The sequence below is a fragment of the Phodopus roborovskii genome, unplaced genomic scaffold (assembly GCF_943737965.1).
Source record: "Phodopus roborovskii unplaced genomic scaffold, PHOROB, whole genome shotgun sequence".
Lineage (NCBI taxonomy): Eukaryota > Metazoa > Chordata > Mammalia > Rodentia > Cricetidae > Phodopus > Phodopus roborovskii.
In genome coordinates this window covers 77,079,041-77,097,028 of record NW_026126418.1, presented here as the reverse complement: position 1 = coordinate 77,097,028, position 17,988 = coordinate 77,079,041, and the positions used below count along the sequence as shown (strand labels likewise).

General features: G+C 41.8%; 1 protein-coding gene across 2 annotated transcripts in view; it reads right to left on the bottom strand.

Moving 5' to 3' along the window:
• Mrrf (mitochondrial ribosome recycling factor) overlaps window positions 1-17,988 on the bottom strand; it is a 58,089-nt gene that overhangs the window by 10,516 nt on the left and 29,585 nt on the right. The window lies entirely within an intron of this gene.

The window sequence follows — 17,988 nt, the reverse complement described above, 5'->3', positions numbered from 1 at the left end:
CCATCCTGATTAGTATAACCAAGACATAACATGAGTCCCAAGTAACATATAAAAACTCTGGCACCAGTTGACCCAGAAAGCACTTCTGAAAGTATCCAGCATCTTATCAGGGCTTGATAAATGCTGTCAGTATGTTTTTTGTTTTATTTGTGCATGTGTGTCCTGACTGTCCTGGAACTCACTCGGTAGACCAGACTGGCCTGGAACTCAAGAGATCTGATGGACTCTGCCCGCTGAGTGCTGGGATTGTGGCATGCAACACCCAGATAAATGTCAGTCCTTATTATCAGCATCTTCATCTTCATAACAATGATCATAAACAGTTAAGAAAGGCAGGCCAAAACAAATACCCTGCCTTCCTTTCTCCATTTTGTGAACACTGAGTACCAGGAGCTGAGGTAATGGATTTGGATGAAGACATTCCCCCTGCTCTTACAGAATTTAGCTAGAGAGGCAAGAAGACATTCGACAGAGTGGGAGAAGTGCTGTAGTGACGAAAATAGGAACGGGGCAGCTCAGTTCAACAAGCCCTTGAGAAATGACATCTAAGTGTGGCAGGTCACTGGGTCCACTCACCGCTACTCTGGGTCTCTTGCTCACAGGCACAAGCAGGAGCACAGGTTCCTACCCTGAAATTAGACTACACAGCTTGCAAGATCTAAGGAAATGTATGTAAAAATGTGGGTTATCAGTTTAGGATAGAAGCTTCCAGAGGCCAGGTTTGTTTACCTGGATCACAGTACAAGTTGAGATAAGAGTGTTCATCAGCACATGATGAATATAAAGAATGGCACCTAACATGTAGTTGGAAATACATGTCTGTTGTTACAATCAATGGTGAAGTGTTATAAACAATGGTGATTGGGAACTGCTTGTTACTGCACTATAATACACACTATCCTAACTAATATACTTCATTAGATCTGAAGGTATAGTTCAAGTTTCTAGTGCTGGCAGGGCAAGAAGGATTTCCAAGAAAAAGCATGTATAAGCTTTGAGGTACACAGAAACCATGTTTCATTTGAGGAACCACAAAGGCAGGTAAGAACAACAAATGGAGTAACAAGAGCTGATGGTTTGAAAGCTATATCATGAGTGGTCTTATTCTATCATGAACCCTGTCCTATTCAGGTTACTATTTCTGTGATGAAACACCACAACCAAAAGCAACTTGGGAGGAAAGGGTTTAAATAAATACTTCATCATCACTGTTCCTTGTAGGAAGTCAGGACAGGAACTCAAACAGGGTAGGAAACTGGAGGCAGGAGCTGATGAAGACACTATGGAGAGGTGCTTTTTACTGGCTTGTGCAGCCTGCCTTCTTACAGAACCCAGGACCACAAGTCCAGGGATGGCATCCACAATGGGCGGGGCCCTCCCCTATCAATCACTAAGAAAATGCCCCAAGCTTGCCTATAGCCTGATCTTATGGAGATATATTTTTTCAGTTGAGGCTCCCTCCTCTCTGGTGACTGCTTGTGTCAAGTCTTCATAACACTCGTCAGCCACAAACCCCATTTTATAGATGAAGAAAATGAGGTCCAGCCAAAATGTGGTGCCTTTGTTGCTATTTGGGTTTTTGTTTGTTTGTTTGTTTGTTTGTTTTGAGACAGAATCTCACTATGTCACCCACAATCTCCTGAGTGCTACAATTATAAGCATGCACTGTCAGGCCCAGCCTCAAACCCAGAATAGCCTGTCTCAAAAGCCATTGATGACTTTTATAACAAAATCCTCTGCCCTGAAGTGGTTATCACTGACAATGCTTCCTGACCCCTCAGAACAATAACCTTGACTAAGCACAGTCCCAAGTTCTAGGCACAGCAATGGTGATTCAGTGGCAGAACCCTCCCAAATTCTGTGTACATGCTCGCTCAGTGTGTATCATTAAGGGCATATGTTAAATATTTCATGGCATCTCCATATTGTTTTCTTCCACAACAACAAAAAAAATTTAAGTAAAGAAAAGCTCTGAAGACAAAGCAGAAAGTTGAGTCAATGTGATCTCACTAATCCCCTCCAAACCCTTCCTCAAATTAAGAGTCCCATTTTTCCTAAAGAAGAAACTGAGTCTCAGAGATGTTAAGTGACTGGCTCATGAGCTTGAGTGACAGGACTGGGATTCAAACCTGGATCTTTCTGGCCTTTATCCTTGTAATCTATTTCAAACAAATCATGAACTTTTGCTTCCAGGCAGAAAGCTTTCAAAGTCGTAATAAGAAGCTTGGGACTAAAAAGGACAAAACCACCATGTCAGGAGTTTAGGGATTTGGATCTGATCTTATTACTTTTATGGTTTTTAATTCACTGAACAAAAATCATACTGACATGTTTAGGTCTCTTTTTTGTTTTGCCAAAGCATATGTCAGTATAAGGAAGGAACAGGAAAATTAAAACTTTTCCTCTGATTCAAAAAACCTAATCCTGTTGAAATACTAGGAGGGGCAGAAAAGAAATGAAGCTAAGGCTGGAAGAAACCTCTTAAACCTCTCCAAAAAGATCTTCTTGAAGTACTTCAATCTTGTGTTTCATACATAATTTGCAATAGGTACCCCACTCTTGAGAAACCTTTAATAAAGAAAGCTAGCTCTTCACTGCTTTGTTTACATTTCAAATGGAAAAAGAAAAAAAAAAAAAGCACAAACTGGGTCTCAAAAAGCCTGAAGAATTAAAGGCTATATAAAAAAATGAAATCATTACACGTAATTGGCCTTAATACAATGTATTATTTTACATAAATGTTCTTACCACCAAATAATATCAGTTTCTAAGTGTAACAGTGTATAACTATTACTAACATTGTCAAAAAAAAAAAAAAAAACATGTTTTAGGATTCAAATAGACAGCCAATTGTCAAAGAACATATTGGGAGAAGGAGAGGGAAATGCCGTAAGAATGAGGAAAGAGGTGAAAAGAGCAGGCAATACTGGGCATGGAAGGGCCAACAGGAAGAAGGGCAGATGCACTGGCAGATACTGAGCTTGCACTGTACAGTTGATGGAAGAGCAGACACCTTGTGCGACTTCGTCACCCACAAGACAGTCACCCACAAGAATGCTACCTAATCAAGGAGTGGTTCAGAGAAGCAGATACAACAGAGAGAAAGTACCAACAGAGACAGCAGCATATAGTAGCCTCAAATACATGATGGTGTTTATGGATGTCTTAATCAAACACATTTAATTGCTTCCTCATGAAGCAACAAGAGCACATCTGTTTTAGAAAAAGAAACACACCACATTATATTATGGAAATGTCCTAATCCCTTTCCAGCCCAGTGATTAATACATCTGGTCATCTGTGGCTCATATTCATGGGGATCTGGGAGTGTACCCATGTTTGTGTTCCAGGCGCCTGCGTGTCCACTCTAAATTGTGCCTGTTTGCTGCTCAAACAATGGATGAGCCCCTTATGCTCTGTGGCAGATCCTGTGCTGGCTGACACACACAACAGAAGACGCATGCCTGGTCTTTTCTCAGAGACTGAAAAAAGGCAGTGTGACTAGAGTGGAGAAAGCAGGAGGTAAGGACATCCAAAGTGAGGAGGTTGGCAGGGCTAAAAGGTGCAAAATCACACAAGCACTCCAATGTCATACTGAGTCATGCATGCAATGGTATGCTTTCCAGCCTTCAAGAAGAATGTGATTCTGACACATGTACACATGGATAAACCCAAGTGAAACAAGCCCAACACAAAAGGATATACATTGCATAACTCCATCTATGTAAGGCTTCCAGAATAGTCAGATTCAGAGAGGACACATATTGCATGACTCCATCTATATAAGATTCCTAGAGTAGTCAGAGAGGCAGAAAGCAGAATGGTTCCACGGACTATGTGTGCATACAACTCTTTGATACACAGACAATTTCAGCTTTACAGAGTGAAAAGCATTATTCACATTTAAACCGACAAATAATTTAAAATTTTAATGGGTATTTTATCACAACTTTTTATTTTTTTATTTTGCTTTCTTGAGACAGGGTTTCTCTGTGTAGCCCTGGCTGTCCTGGAACCCACTCTGTAGACCAGGCTGGCCTTGAACTCAAGAGATTCGCCTGTCTCTGCTACTCTGGGATTGAAGGCATACAATACCACTGGCTGGCTCATAATGTTTTTAAGGGCAGAGTAGTAGAAGATTCTTCTACAAACAACGTGAGATACCACAAAGGAGGCTCAGGAAGTAAAAGAAACCTGATTAGACTTGTATTTTGTATAGACAGCAATGTGCACAATGTATCTAAGCAGAACGAGGGAAGCTGGAGACCCACCCTGCAGCAGCTTCTTGGCTGGATGATGAAGACAGCAGCCTTTTCCATTAGGATCACAGAGCCTTCCCAGCAAGATGCAGGGGTTTTGGCTGAGCTAGCAGGGTCATACTTTGTTTGCACAAACTCTGCTAAGCCAGTAACATCCTGGATGGGGGCCTTCCTGTAGAATTCCTTGAGCACGTTCCCATGAACAATAAGCAGAGGGCATGCCCAGCTGGCAGCCAACACACAGAGAAACCCACTGGCTGAAATGATACTTCTCATTGTTTCTACCAAACAGGACACATGTACAAGGTTATACACCATGCAGGGAAATCCCTGATGAGTTGAGTCATTGCAGCAAAGCCCACTTGTGATGTCTTTGGTCACTTAAAAGGTGGCACTAAACACAGAAAGATGAGCTTTGGCTTCAGAACCTTGAATACTATACTCAACCTCTCCAAACTCAGTTTCCTTGTGTTTAGAATAAGTATGACTATTACTAAGAGGAGGATGCAGGATTAAATGAAATGATGGGTGGCAAGGGTTTGGCACACTGCCAGCACATATGCACTGCAGGAGCTCTACGCAGGGTGGTTACACTAATTATTCTAACCACAGAATTCCAAGACTTAGGGACAATAGGATGTGAGTGGTGAGGGGGGAAAACACTTAAAAGGGGTTTGGTTCCTTAAAGCTTTTATTCAAGGAGAGCAGCAAAGGATAAGCAGAAAGACAGAAGGCCAAGCCTGATGGCACAGTCTTAATCTTTGTTTCTTGGGAGGCTAACCCAAGAGGGCTGCCACATTCAAGACCTTCCTGGACTATACAGAGTGAGTTCAAGGCTTGTCTGGGCAACTTTGTGAGACCTTGTCTCAAAACAAAAAGTAGAAAGAGGACTGGGCTATAACTCAATGGTGGGATGCTGGCCTAGCATGTGGGAGGTCCTGGGTTCAATACTCAAGTACAACCAAGAAAGGAAAAGAACAAGAAGAGAGGACAGCAGTAGGCAATGGACCGTAGAGATCATCATTTCTGCTCCAAGAGCAGGGGGTAGCAAGCTATGAAGGCAGCTGAATTCCAGGGAACAGCATATCAAAACACATCTCTGACAATTCCAGGGAGAAAGCTTGCCACCCCCTCACTGGGCAGATAGGAGACTTCCCCTCAGCAGAGGCATGGACCCACAGTCAGCAGCCTCATTGTTTGTTGGCAGGAGCTGCCCAATGCTTTGGGGCTGTGATCCCTGAAGGAAATGTTTTTGTTTGTGCAGCCCAGCCAGATTTCCTATGCTTCTAAGTATCTTCCTCCACCCCTCCCATTAACCCATCTTACATACATTAACATGTATAATCAGACTAAAGAGAATCATACAATTGGGAAGGCTTCCTACTACCTATGCTAATTTTAATTCTACCTAGGGACACAACTGGCCAGATGCTTTCAAAGGATTGTACATTGACTGAAGTCCAGGTAAGCATGACAAAAAGAAAAAGGATGAGGCTGGGGTTCCAATTCCAATTGCCAGTGGCATGGTCTCCATTACGTCACTCATCTTCTCCTTGCTCAGCTAGAAGGACCAGCACCCAATCCCTGCACTAAGTGGACAGAACCCTTGCTACAGCCTCATTGCTGGCTAGTCAAATCTAGCAGCTATGCTTACAAGTGCACGGTACACTAAGATCTACTTACATATGTAATAGGAAGAGACAGTTTGCTGAACTTGCCTGAAGAATGAATGGTCCCGCAAGGAATGGTAGACAGAGGACAGTGGCACAGGGCAGGAAGAGTACCAGCCATTGCTAAAGTACAGTGTTAAGTCACTAAGCCCCTTTCAAGATTACCAGCAGTCTATATGCATGTGGGCTATGTAATGAAATGGTTTACCAACACTTCCTGTAATGTGTCAATCATGCACACTACCCCTGTAACAAGACCTATAAAGTGGGGCCAGGACTGAACAGATCAACAGATAACAGAGTTAGAAATGGGCTCCAGAAGCTGATGGGTTCAAGTCTGAAAAATGGCACTTCCACTTACTAATCTGTGACCTTGGGCAAGTTAAACTTTCCAATCTCAGTTTCCTCATTTATACTATAGTCATTCAAAAGAGTATTTTTTAGGCAGTTGGAAACAAAAAAGACAACTATGAAAAGATATGTGCAAAATAATAAAGCAACCTGTGGTACTGCAGACATTTAATCCCATTTATACAAACTAAGTACAAATGTTCCTCAATTTATGATGGGGATATGTCCTGATGAGCTTATTATAAACTAAAAATAACCTAAATGAAAATGCACTACTTCACACACCTAGCCTTCCAGGCCATGCAGCTTTGCAGTACAGGACTCTGGCCCTGTGATCATGTGGCTGGATGGAAGCCATGACTCGCTATCCCTGGAGGATCACTGTAAAGCTACCACACTATGCATTACTAGTCCACAGAGAAAAAAATTCAAGATTCAAAGCATCACTTCCACTAAACACACATATACTCTCTCCCCCACTATCACTTCTACTAATCTCTCTCACTCTGTCTCTCTGTCTCTCTCTTTCTCACACACACTTCTCATTTATTACATTCTTTTCCCTTTCCCACTGCTGTCAGACCTGCACTGCAATTGAGCAGCTCGATTGACTCCTGCCCCACTCTATCCTTTACCCGTCACAGGACTGTCCCAGTCCTCCTTCACAAGAGCAAATGCTATGATTATTCCATTATACACACAAAGAAAGTGGAGCTCAGAGAGTTGGAACATCTTGACCAAGGGCATGGCCCATTTTTATTGGTTTTCTTAGGGTTGTCCTCCAGCTCTGCCATGGCTTTCACTGGTTGCAATTTCCCTCCCCATCCAACTCAAGCTGGGGGCCACCCTATCCACTTTACCCAACCTGTTGTCCTGGGAAATGTTCCTGGAAAGATTGTGTATTTGTACATGGGGAAATGTGGAAGTTAGCCTGGGGGAATGGTAGCTGAGTCTTCTTGTTATCTTGGGAACTCTCTGGTCCGATCACCCTCAGAAATTTGGTCTGAGGGAAGAAGCCAGCAAAACATCAAGTCTACAGCCCAACATGTGCAGAGAAGAGAGGGAGCCGATAATGGCAAATATCCAATGATGAGCCTTGGGAGGGACAGGCCACTGGCTGGGGAGTGTCAGGATAGCCAGGATCTCTGCCTTTACCAGAAACATAAAGCTAATCTACACCAGACTTTCTTATATGGATATACCTTCCAAGGGGTCTTGTTCACTGTAATTCATATTCAAAGAACAAACCAAGTGCTTATTAACAATCAAACTACAGTGCTCCTGAACAACTTAAATTCCAAGGTAATTACAACATAATGACTCAACTCCTCCCATCCCTAAAAGTAAAAAAAAAAAAAAAAAAAAAAAAAAAAAAAAAAAGGCCATGAACATGTGGCTGGAAGAGAAAGAAAGTGCTAACTAAGGACTAGGAGAGAATTCATGAACAAAAAGAAAAGTAGCCATGATGTTTAAAGAATCGCTTAACCAGGAGAATTAATTCAAACACCACAAGACAAGGAATTAAAATGTATTAAGTACCTGTAACAGACCTCAAGGAAAAAAAAATCATACATATAATAGCTCCTCAAAATCATTAACCATTAGGTTGAAAGTGGGGGGAGATCTTAAGAACAAGGGGGGGTAAAGACCACAATGGGGAAAACACAGTGACAGCTGGCCTGAGCTAGAGGGAGCCCATGGACTGTGGATTGACAGCTGAGGAACCTGCATGGGACTGAACTAGCCCCTCTAAATGTGGGTGACAGCTATGTGACTTGATTTGTTGGGACATGAACTAGCTTTTTTGGAGCCCACTCCTATGGTGGGACACTTTGTTCAGTCTTGATACAGCAGGGAAAGGCTTGGTCCTGCCTCAACCTGGCATGCCAAATTTTGTTGACTCCCCAAGAAAGGCCTTACCCCACCTCTGAGTAGCATGTTGGGGGAATGGGACAGTGGGAGGTGGGAGGGAGGGGGAACGGAGGTTGGTATGTAAAATGAAAAATAAATTCTTTAAATAAAAAAAAACGATTAACACTTAATCTCATTTTACAGATGAGGCTAAATTTAAAAAGTTAAGCACTTAAGAGGGTCTCTACTGTGCAAGGTACATACATGGCTGTGTCTGCCCTGCCCTCCCCAGGACTGGCTTTGAGGGAGGAAGATGACCACAGCCCCTAAACTGTCAGCTCTCCATGACATTTGGCTATCATTCCCAAAAAGACTCCCTAGCTATTCCCAGGCAACAATGAACCATTCCTGGCACAGGACTGACTAACACAGGCCTCCTCAGGTATGGGCTCTGCCCAGGACCACCATGGTAGCCTGGCTGGGATTTCCTCTTAGATGTATGTAGGGACCTTCATTCTCTCCTTTGTTTTCAGACCTGCTGTCAGATGTGGGCTGCTTTCTTCTCTCCTGTCTTTCACAGGTGTCCCTGCACATCTCTTACACAGCTAATCCTGTCTTGGTGTCTGTTTCTCAGAGAATCCAAGCTGATTGGAGAATATGAGCTAATATATTCTCATGGCTGAGCAACTGGGGATAGAGTTCACAGGTACAACATTTGCCTAACTGTTCAGACCCCATTCCTGGGAAAAAGCAGCGCTGGCTGAGGGTCAAGGGTCAAACCTAAGCACTCATGAATGTTAGGCAAGTGCTCCATCTTGAGCTTAATGAGCCAAGTCCTACTATTAAAATGTCCTATTATATTTTTATTGACTTATCTGTGTGTTGGGGGCTGGTATATACACGCCATAACCCATGTATAGACATTAGAGACAACTTTCAGGTGCTGAGACAACTTTCAGGTGCTGGTTTTCTCCTTCTACTATAAGGACCCAGATAACGACACTCATGTTATCAGGCTTGCCCGCTAAGACACCTCCCTGGCTCTAACATTAAAACTCACCCAGAATCTAAGCACCTCTCAGCAGCTCCATCATCACCAATACCAATCCAAGGCTATCCCTAAGTCAGAACAGCAGTTAGAGCGAGCCAAAGAAAATCTAAGGCACATTACTCCCCTGTTCAAAATCCTTAATGGTTTCTTTTCATTCTAAGTGGAAGCCAAACTCCCCATGGCAGCTTGTATAATCTTACAGACCTCAGCGCCCTCATCATTGCACTCCAACATCATCCCCTAGCTCTCTTCAGGCTGTTTCTAGAACACCCACGACAGGAGCCCGTCAGGCCTTCACACTTGGTCTCCTCTGCTTCAGGGTCACACACAGGGACACTTGGCTCTCCCATATGCTTCAGTTCTCTGAAGACAGCCACGAATGTCCTCAACACTGAACACCAACCTCATCAGTTCCATCCAAGGCATCCTGTGCTTTCACCACCTCACTTTATGTGAGAGAAACAACAAAGCCATTCTCCTTCACAGCTCCCCTTTTCTCTCCTGTATCAGTAACTGTCTCTTCATACATACGGTGTATGGCTTTGTTTAGCCTGTTGTCTACTACATCCTCAATGTCTACAACTATGCTTGCATATAGAACATACTAAGCAAATATCTTTTGAGGAAGTTAATGAATGTCCAGAACAGTTTCTATTTAAGGTGGGGTAGGGGAGGGAGCCCAAACCCTTCTACACTCTTATAAAGGTAGATGGTGGTTGTCTGGTATCAGAAAGAAGGAGGCAGGGGTGTGTGGAAGGTGACCTACCTAAAGGAAGATGGGAAGTAAAACCTATTTTATATCTTCAATGGAATGGTAGTTACAGAAGCATCTACATTTGTCCAAGCTCACTATCATGTACAGTTGATTTTTTAAATAAACTCACCATTGTGTATACCTGATTTTTATTTATTTACTTATTTTTGAAACAGGGTCACACTAAGTATTTCTGGTTAGTCTGAAGCTCACTCAGTAGACCAGGCTATCCTTGAATTCACAGAGATCTACCTGTCTATGCCTCTTGAATGCTGTGATTAAATGTATGGGCCACCACCCCGGCCTCTATAGTTAAAAAATTCACCTTACTAAACTTATATTATACGTCTAGAGTTAAATAGTTTTTGAAGTACTATACTCCAGACTGCCCAACTAAAACATCACATACAAACCCACTGTCAGACTGTGTTTCCTGATTTGAGCTTTGAAAATCTTGGTTTACTTCATTTTTTTTTTTAAGATTGATTTACTTTTATTTTATGTGTGTAAGTGTTTTTCCTGCATGTATACCCATGACTGGTGCCCACGGAGGCCATAAAATGACACTGGATCCCTTAAAACTGGACTTAACAGCTGTTAGCAACCATATGGGTGTTGGGAGCTCAATCTGGGTCTTCTGCAAGAACGGAAAGTGCTTTTAACCACTGGACCATCTCTCCAAGCCCTGGACATATAGTTTGGATTACTATTGTGGTGGTTTGAATGAGAATGGCCCCCACAGGCTCATATGCTTGAATGCTTTGACTCTAGTTAGTGGACTATTTAGGAAGGATTAGGAGGTATTGCCATGGTGGAGTAGCCGTGTCACTGGGGGTGGGATTTGAGGTTTCAAAAGTCCACACCAAGCCCAGTCTCTCTCTGGCTGCAGATCAGGATATAGCTCTCAGCCACTGCTCCAACAATCATGCCTGCCTGTAGTGAGATAGTTCTGTGGCACTGACCACGCCCATTGGGGGGTGGAGCCATGGGCGGAGTGACCAGTGGAAGGAGGTCCGAGGGGGCCAGGAAAGGCACTCTCTTTCTGGCCTGACTCGGACAGGAGAGGATCGGGTTGAATTTCCTGGTGTTCATCTGTCTAGGCTGTAAGTTATTTCTCCCTGAATAAACATCTATTCGGCCTATTTGTTTATCCTGATCCTTATTTACCGCGATATCTGGTGGGTGTCACAAGTGGGATTTACCTGGGTTTCGCCCCCAGGCGGCAGAAGCCGTCCCCCCTCCCCCACCTTCCCCAATGGGCGTGGTCAGTGCCACAGAACTATCTCACACTGATGCAAACAAATCAGGCAAGGCAGGATATAAATCAGGAAAAATTAGCAAAGTGGTTCAAAGCCCTTACAATTCTGTACAAAAGGCAGAATTGTATGCCATTCTCATGGTACTTATGGATTTTAAAGAACCCCTCAATATAGTTACTGACTCTCAATACACAGAGAGAGTAGTTTTACACATTGAGACTGCAGAATTTATTCCTGACAATACAGAATTAACTTCACTGTTTATACAGTTACAAGATACTATCAGAAAGAGGTCTGCCAGGTCCTCTAGCACAAGGCAATGGTGAAATTGATCGTTTATTGATAGGAAGTGTGCTAGAAGCCTCAGAGTTTCATAAGAAACACCACGTGAACAACAAAGGTTTAAAAAAGGATTTTTCTATCACTTGGGAACAAGCCAAGGAAATAGTAAGGAAATGTCCTACTTGCTCATTCTATAACCAAACTCCTTTACCACCAGGCAGTAACCCTAAAGGTATAAATAGGAATGAAATATGGCAAATGGATGTGTTTCATTTTGCAGAATTTGGAAAATTAAAATATGTACATCACACTATAGATACATTTCAGGGTTTCAATGGGCTACTGCTCTGAGCTCTGAAAAGGCTGATTCTGTTATAACACACCTATTAGAGGTAATGGCCATTATGGGCATACCTGCACAAATAAAAGCTGACAACGCTCCAGCATATGTCTCCAGCAAATTGAAACAGTTTTTTGAGTATTACAAGATAAAGCACATAACTGGTATACCACACAATCCTACAGGACAAGCAGTGGTTGAGAGATCCAATCGTACTTTAAAAGAAATGCTCCATAAACAGGCAGGAGGAACCAAAACACCCAAACACAGATTACATAATGCTTTATTAACATTAAACTTTCTTAATGCTGATGAAAAAGGAAAAACAGCTGCAGAAAGACACTGGACAATAGAAAAAACTTCTGAACTAAATCAGCCAGTGTACTTCAAGGATGTACTGACCTCAGAATGGAAAGCAGGATATGTGTTACGTTGGGGTAGGGGTTTTGCATTTGTATCTACAGGAGATACATCTACAGGAGATGGATACCATCTAAGTTAATCAAGATTCGAGTTGAACAAGAGAAACATCTTAATGAAGAGAAATGACAAGTCATCCAACAAATTAGATCCCATGAGGTGTGCGGAGGCCTCTCAAAGGTAGGAGAAGTGTTCTGTTCTTGTTCTTACAGGAAAACAGAGAAAACCTATCATCAAACAGCCAAAAGACACTGAACATGTAGGTGCCTACAGAAGAGAAGACAGAAGCTCTTCAGAAACAATCACTTAAGGAAGCAAAATCTGATATATGGTAAAAAAATATTTAATTGTAGTAAACTATTTATATGTAGAAATCTATTTCTCTTTACTATCTAGTATTCCTCTAGTCCCAATTCATGTAAACCAATGCTGGCTTTGGAGTTGGATTTGGCTTTCCTTCTCTAAATTCAAGCATGTTGTTAAGATTAAATTCACGGTTTCTGCCTTAAATCAAGAAGCCAATTGGTGTAAGGCAGAAGAAAGCAAAATCTGGGGACTCATATCTTATGCAATTTTCTCTCTGAAATCTTAATTTTCTCACATACTTTTAATGCTTATTGTTGTCTCTCCCTAATGTATACCTTAAAACTTGAAAATTTTACTTTAATATTGATGTGTAACTTTTCCACAAGGAAGAATAACGATTCCTAACAGCAGTCGTTGAACTCTCCGGAAAGAAGATGGGGCCCCACATCATCGTTTCCACTTGACTCAACCTGATGCATCGGAACTACAAACATCACCCTAAAACCGGTTTGAGACTGTTTTGCTCAAGACAACTCATGACTAGCTAGCTGGGTGTTATTACACCCTGGCCAGAGTTTCAAATAGAACTACAGTCAAGAATTTTCTGCCACACAGTGACTAGCTACATGTGTCACAGCCAGTTCTGTTGAGAAATTTGGTTGCTAAAAATTTTCTTCCTACAGGATCCATTGGAGCAATTATCGTCCCATTTCAGCAGGAAGTAATCTTAAAATAACGATGCCCCCTTTCCCTACCCTTGGAATTTTGGGATAATAGTCATCGTCTTTGGGTTGGTTTTAGTTATTTGGGATTGGGTGATGCTTACACTCAGGTTTATCTGTTAGACAGGAATAGGGAATGGTTGGGAAAGGTATGGTTTGGATGGGATATAGGTAGATTAGCCTATTTTCTTGAGAATTTGAGTAAGAATGAGATAGTATTTTACAGCTTACATTGTTATGTTTTCTTATGTGGTAAGCTATGTAAAATTAAGTTTATATTTTGTTATATTGTGTTAAATCTTTCCACTTACAATGTTTTATGCACATTATTTTTTTACCATATTCTATATATGTATACTTTTCTTGTATTCAAGACATTTTGTATATTGATACAATTTGGGATATTTATCTTGCTGCCCTTTATAGTTCTACCTCTTGTCTTGACACTTATACTCTACCTCTATTTTAGGGATTTACATGTATGTATATGTAAATAGTTATATTGTTTAAGTATTTGTTCCTGCTTTACTCAGGGAAGTTTTAATCAGTCTTTTTAGCCAAGTTCCCGAGTATTACAGATTATCTTCACTCACATTTCCTGTACCTATGAGATTAGTCAGATATAGATGCTTAATCTTCAATCACTTCATAGACATGCAGAACATGGCATTTAAATGTTTTAATATTAGTACTCCATTGACATGAGACACTGTTGCTCCTGACAGCACCGTGCACTTTCCCGAAAATATGTTGGACACTGTTGTTGCTCCTGCTGGAGTTCAATCTCACCTCAGCTAATGGCCTGTTGGGCAAAGAATTGCCCCCACCTTGACCACTGATTTGGACATGCAGTCCTATGTGCTTACAGGAGACAAATATAGAAGACTTGCCAAGTCAGGGTAAGACAGCTATTCTACCTCCCTACTGTTGTTGTGGTCTGTCAAGTTATCTTGGCCTTAGCCAAATCTGGGTGTACCAACGCGGCTGTGAGACCTAGGGTGACTGTTCAGGTGGCTTGCTGTTTCTGTCCTTGCTGCACCTTTTGGAAGTTGTCCATCCGCATTTCCTGTCTACTCTAGTATTGTTAATTTCCTTCTCAGGTCTGGATGAGGTTGAAGATTAAACTATCACAACTATTATTCTCTCTTCCTAGTTAGATATATTAGGTACTAGACTTACGTTTTCCAGCTTAGGACAACTCTATTGTAAACTCCATTATGCCCTCACCCTAGGACTAGATATGTAGGTCATTTTGTTCTCAATTTTCCTTTTCTTAGAGCACACTTGTTATTCACTGTTTTGTATATAGTTTTGTATTAAGCCTAAATCTTTTCTTTAGACTAAAAGAGTAATTGTAGTGAGATAGTTCTGTGGCACTGACCACGCCCATTGGGGGGTGGAGCCATGGGCGGAGTGACCAGTGGAAGGAGGTCCGAGGGGGCCAGGAAAGGCGCTCTCTTTCTGGCCTGACTCGGACAGGAGAGGATCGGGTTGAATTTCCTGGTGTTCATCTGTCTAGGCTGTAAGTTATTTCTCCCTGAATAAACATCTATTCGGCCTATTTGTTTATCCTGATCCTTATTTACCGCGATACCTGCCTGCTGCCATGATCCCCACCATGATAATCAAACTTCTGAAACTATAAGCAAGCCCCAATTAAATGCTTTCTTTTTAAGTTGCCTTGCTCATGCTATTTCTTCACAGCAATAAAACAGTAACTAAGACAATTATATAATTAAAATTTTAAATATCAAGCACTGGACCCTTTACTTTAAAACAAGCAAAGGTAAAACAGAAAGCACTCTTACAAGTCTACAGAAGCAAGAATATAAATCTGATGTGAAATAGCCCCAAATCTGGATCCTTTTTAATTCTTCTTGTACTAGCTAATAAACCTGAACAAAATCTCAAAGGTTTACAATGATTATGTACAAAAAACAGGGAAGAGCAGAATGAAATGATGCAAACAAAAAGCACGCATTGTCCCTTGTTTTCTATTAGCCCTTCTGTGCAGTGAGCTAGAGGAGGCATCAAATACAACAGAGATTTCTATGAGGATTTCAACAGGTTTGGGTCTGTGGAACAATAGAGGGTCATCCAGTGGAGCAGCAGATGGCAGTGGGACCCTGAAATACCCACTTTTCTCAGCAACTTGGCACTGCACAGTGATGCTGCAAACACAGAATTAAGCAGCAAGAGCAACACTCAGGGCCCCATACTCCACCTTCATTTCTTTCCCAATTCCCAACTTCACTACCTCTCCTGCTTTCAGCAAGACCTGGAGTAAAGCTTTAAAATTTATAAGAACTAAAACACAGTTAAGAGGCTGGAGAAACATCCCAGCAGTTAAAAGCACTGGTCCCTCTTGCTGCGATTAGACTAAACTAAATAAATCTGTTTTTAAAAGCTACCAAAAGAAAAACAATTTAAAACAAGATATCTGGAATTTGGGAACTACTTAATGCTAAGTGTAAATTACAAACACTGAACAACCTTTAAGAATAAGGAAGCAGGTCAGTGGTGGCACACTTGGGAGACAGAGACAGGTAGATTTCTGAGTTCAAGGCCAGCCTGGTCTACAAAGTGAGTTCTAAGACAACCAAGGCTACACAGAGAAACCCAGTCTCAAAAACAAAACAAAAGATTAGGGAATAAACCAGGTAGGGTGGTGAACAAAGGATCAAACATTCAGCATTTTTATCTATCAAGCTTGAGATTAGCCTAGGTAACATGAGACCTTGTCTTGAAAAGAATAAGGAATTATCATAGGAAACAGTATCAAAGCTATTTCCTGAAGAACAGGATGGGGTACTTTACCAGAAAAAAACAACATGATACATTCCCACAGTCACCAAGTGGGGTGGTACATGCTTTTAATCCCAGCACTCAAGAGGCAGAGTCAGGCAGATGTCTGAGTTCAAGGGCAGCCTGGTCTACATAGGATAGGGAGCTAGCTCTAGGCCAGCCAACACTACACACTGAGACCCTGTTTCAAAACAAACAAAACAACCCTGGCCACAGAACTGACAGAATTGATCCCTGATTGGCAACAGAAAGAGCAAAGTATTGCTCTGCTTCCTGGCCTGACCTCCTACCCAAGGGACTTAACTTACCTTCCACCTAACACCTCATAGGTAAGAGAGCCATGAACTCAGTAAACTTATTTTCAAAGAACAAAGACTCACAGAAGTGTGACAGAGTGAGATGAAGCTCAGCAGTTGAAAGAATTACAGTTTGGCAACTAGTGATGGGGCAGAAAGCAAACTTACAGATGATCCTGAGGCACAAAAGTCACAAATAGCCAGAAAAGACAAATATTCCTAGAGCTAAGCTTGAAATTTTATAAACAGAAATTAGAGATTTCTCTTCCTCCTCTTCTTTAGTTTCTTTGAGACAGGGTTTCTCTGTATCGCTTTGGAGCCTGTTCTGGAACTCACTCTGTAGACCAGGTTAACCTCAAACTCACAGAGATCTACCTGCCTCTGCCTCTGGAGTGCTGGAACTAATGGCATGCACTACCACCACCTGGCAGTGTCTCTTGTACTTCCCAACTTTGACTTGGGGTGTGTGTGCACATATGTGTGTATATGTCCTTACAAGCTTTGCCAACTACTAGCTGTGAGACCCAGAGCCAGAGCTCTAGCTCTTTAAATCTGTGTCCTTACCCCTAAAGGGGAATTAAGCCCTTACCTGTTTGTGAAAGGGAATGATGGAAACAGCAGCATTTGATACCATCAAGTGGGCTCCAAGTACATTATCACATTATCTCCCAATAACCACATAAAAAATCCCCATGAACTTATTTTCACAGATGAACTTTCCAAGAGCTGCGTCCCAGTTCAGTGCATATGTGGTGGGGTGTAAACCCAACCGCTGTGCTCTTCTGCCTCTCCTGTGCATCAGGCACTTGAAAGCTCCTGGCAGAATGGTACCCAATGTGTTACTCCTTCCTCCCTCTTCACAGAAGTAACAATGTATGTAGTTTCTTTAAAGAGAACACAGTATTTATTGTCTCTCTTAATCTCAAGGAATCTCTGCTTATCACTGTGTACTCCTTCACCTACTTTACAAATAATAAACTTAAACACAGCAAGCTGCTAGAACTACATAGGAAGTCACTGCCAAAACCTAATGAAAACTTTGGCCTTTTACTTTAAAATAACTTTTATCTCCTCACACGACACAGCTTCCATAATAAAGAACAGACCATTCATTTTTTATCTGGAAAACTACCAAACGCATAATTCAGTAAGGGGCCTCATGACCCTACCACCTTGTCAAGGAAAAGAAAGTATATAAAAAATGAGGTTTGCAGGAGCAGAGGGTTTTGGTCTGTCAACTTTCTCTTGGATTACATCCATTAGTCAAGATAGAATCCCACATCTTTAAAAATATAAATTAAACACACCGATCCTTCAAACTTACATTCGACACAACAAGGGCAACTGTTAACTACAGAGGGGTTGCAGAAATATGTGTTATGTCAATCTGAGCTTTCAAATAAAAATGTAACAAGCATTTGGGCTGCTCTGAAAAGAACCCAAGTCAACAGTATATATCAGCAACACAAGTTCGAAGTAAGCAGAATCTGGGGACTGTGGAGGTGCCTGCAGACCTGAGGACGGCCCTTCCATCTGGTCCATGAGGAATACCAAGCTCAGAAAAGTGAAGTGGCCTGAAAGACTACAGACAGTTGAGTAGGGATCAGAGAATGAAGATGATG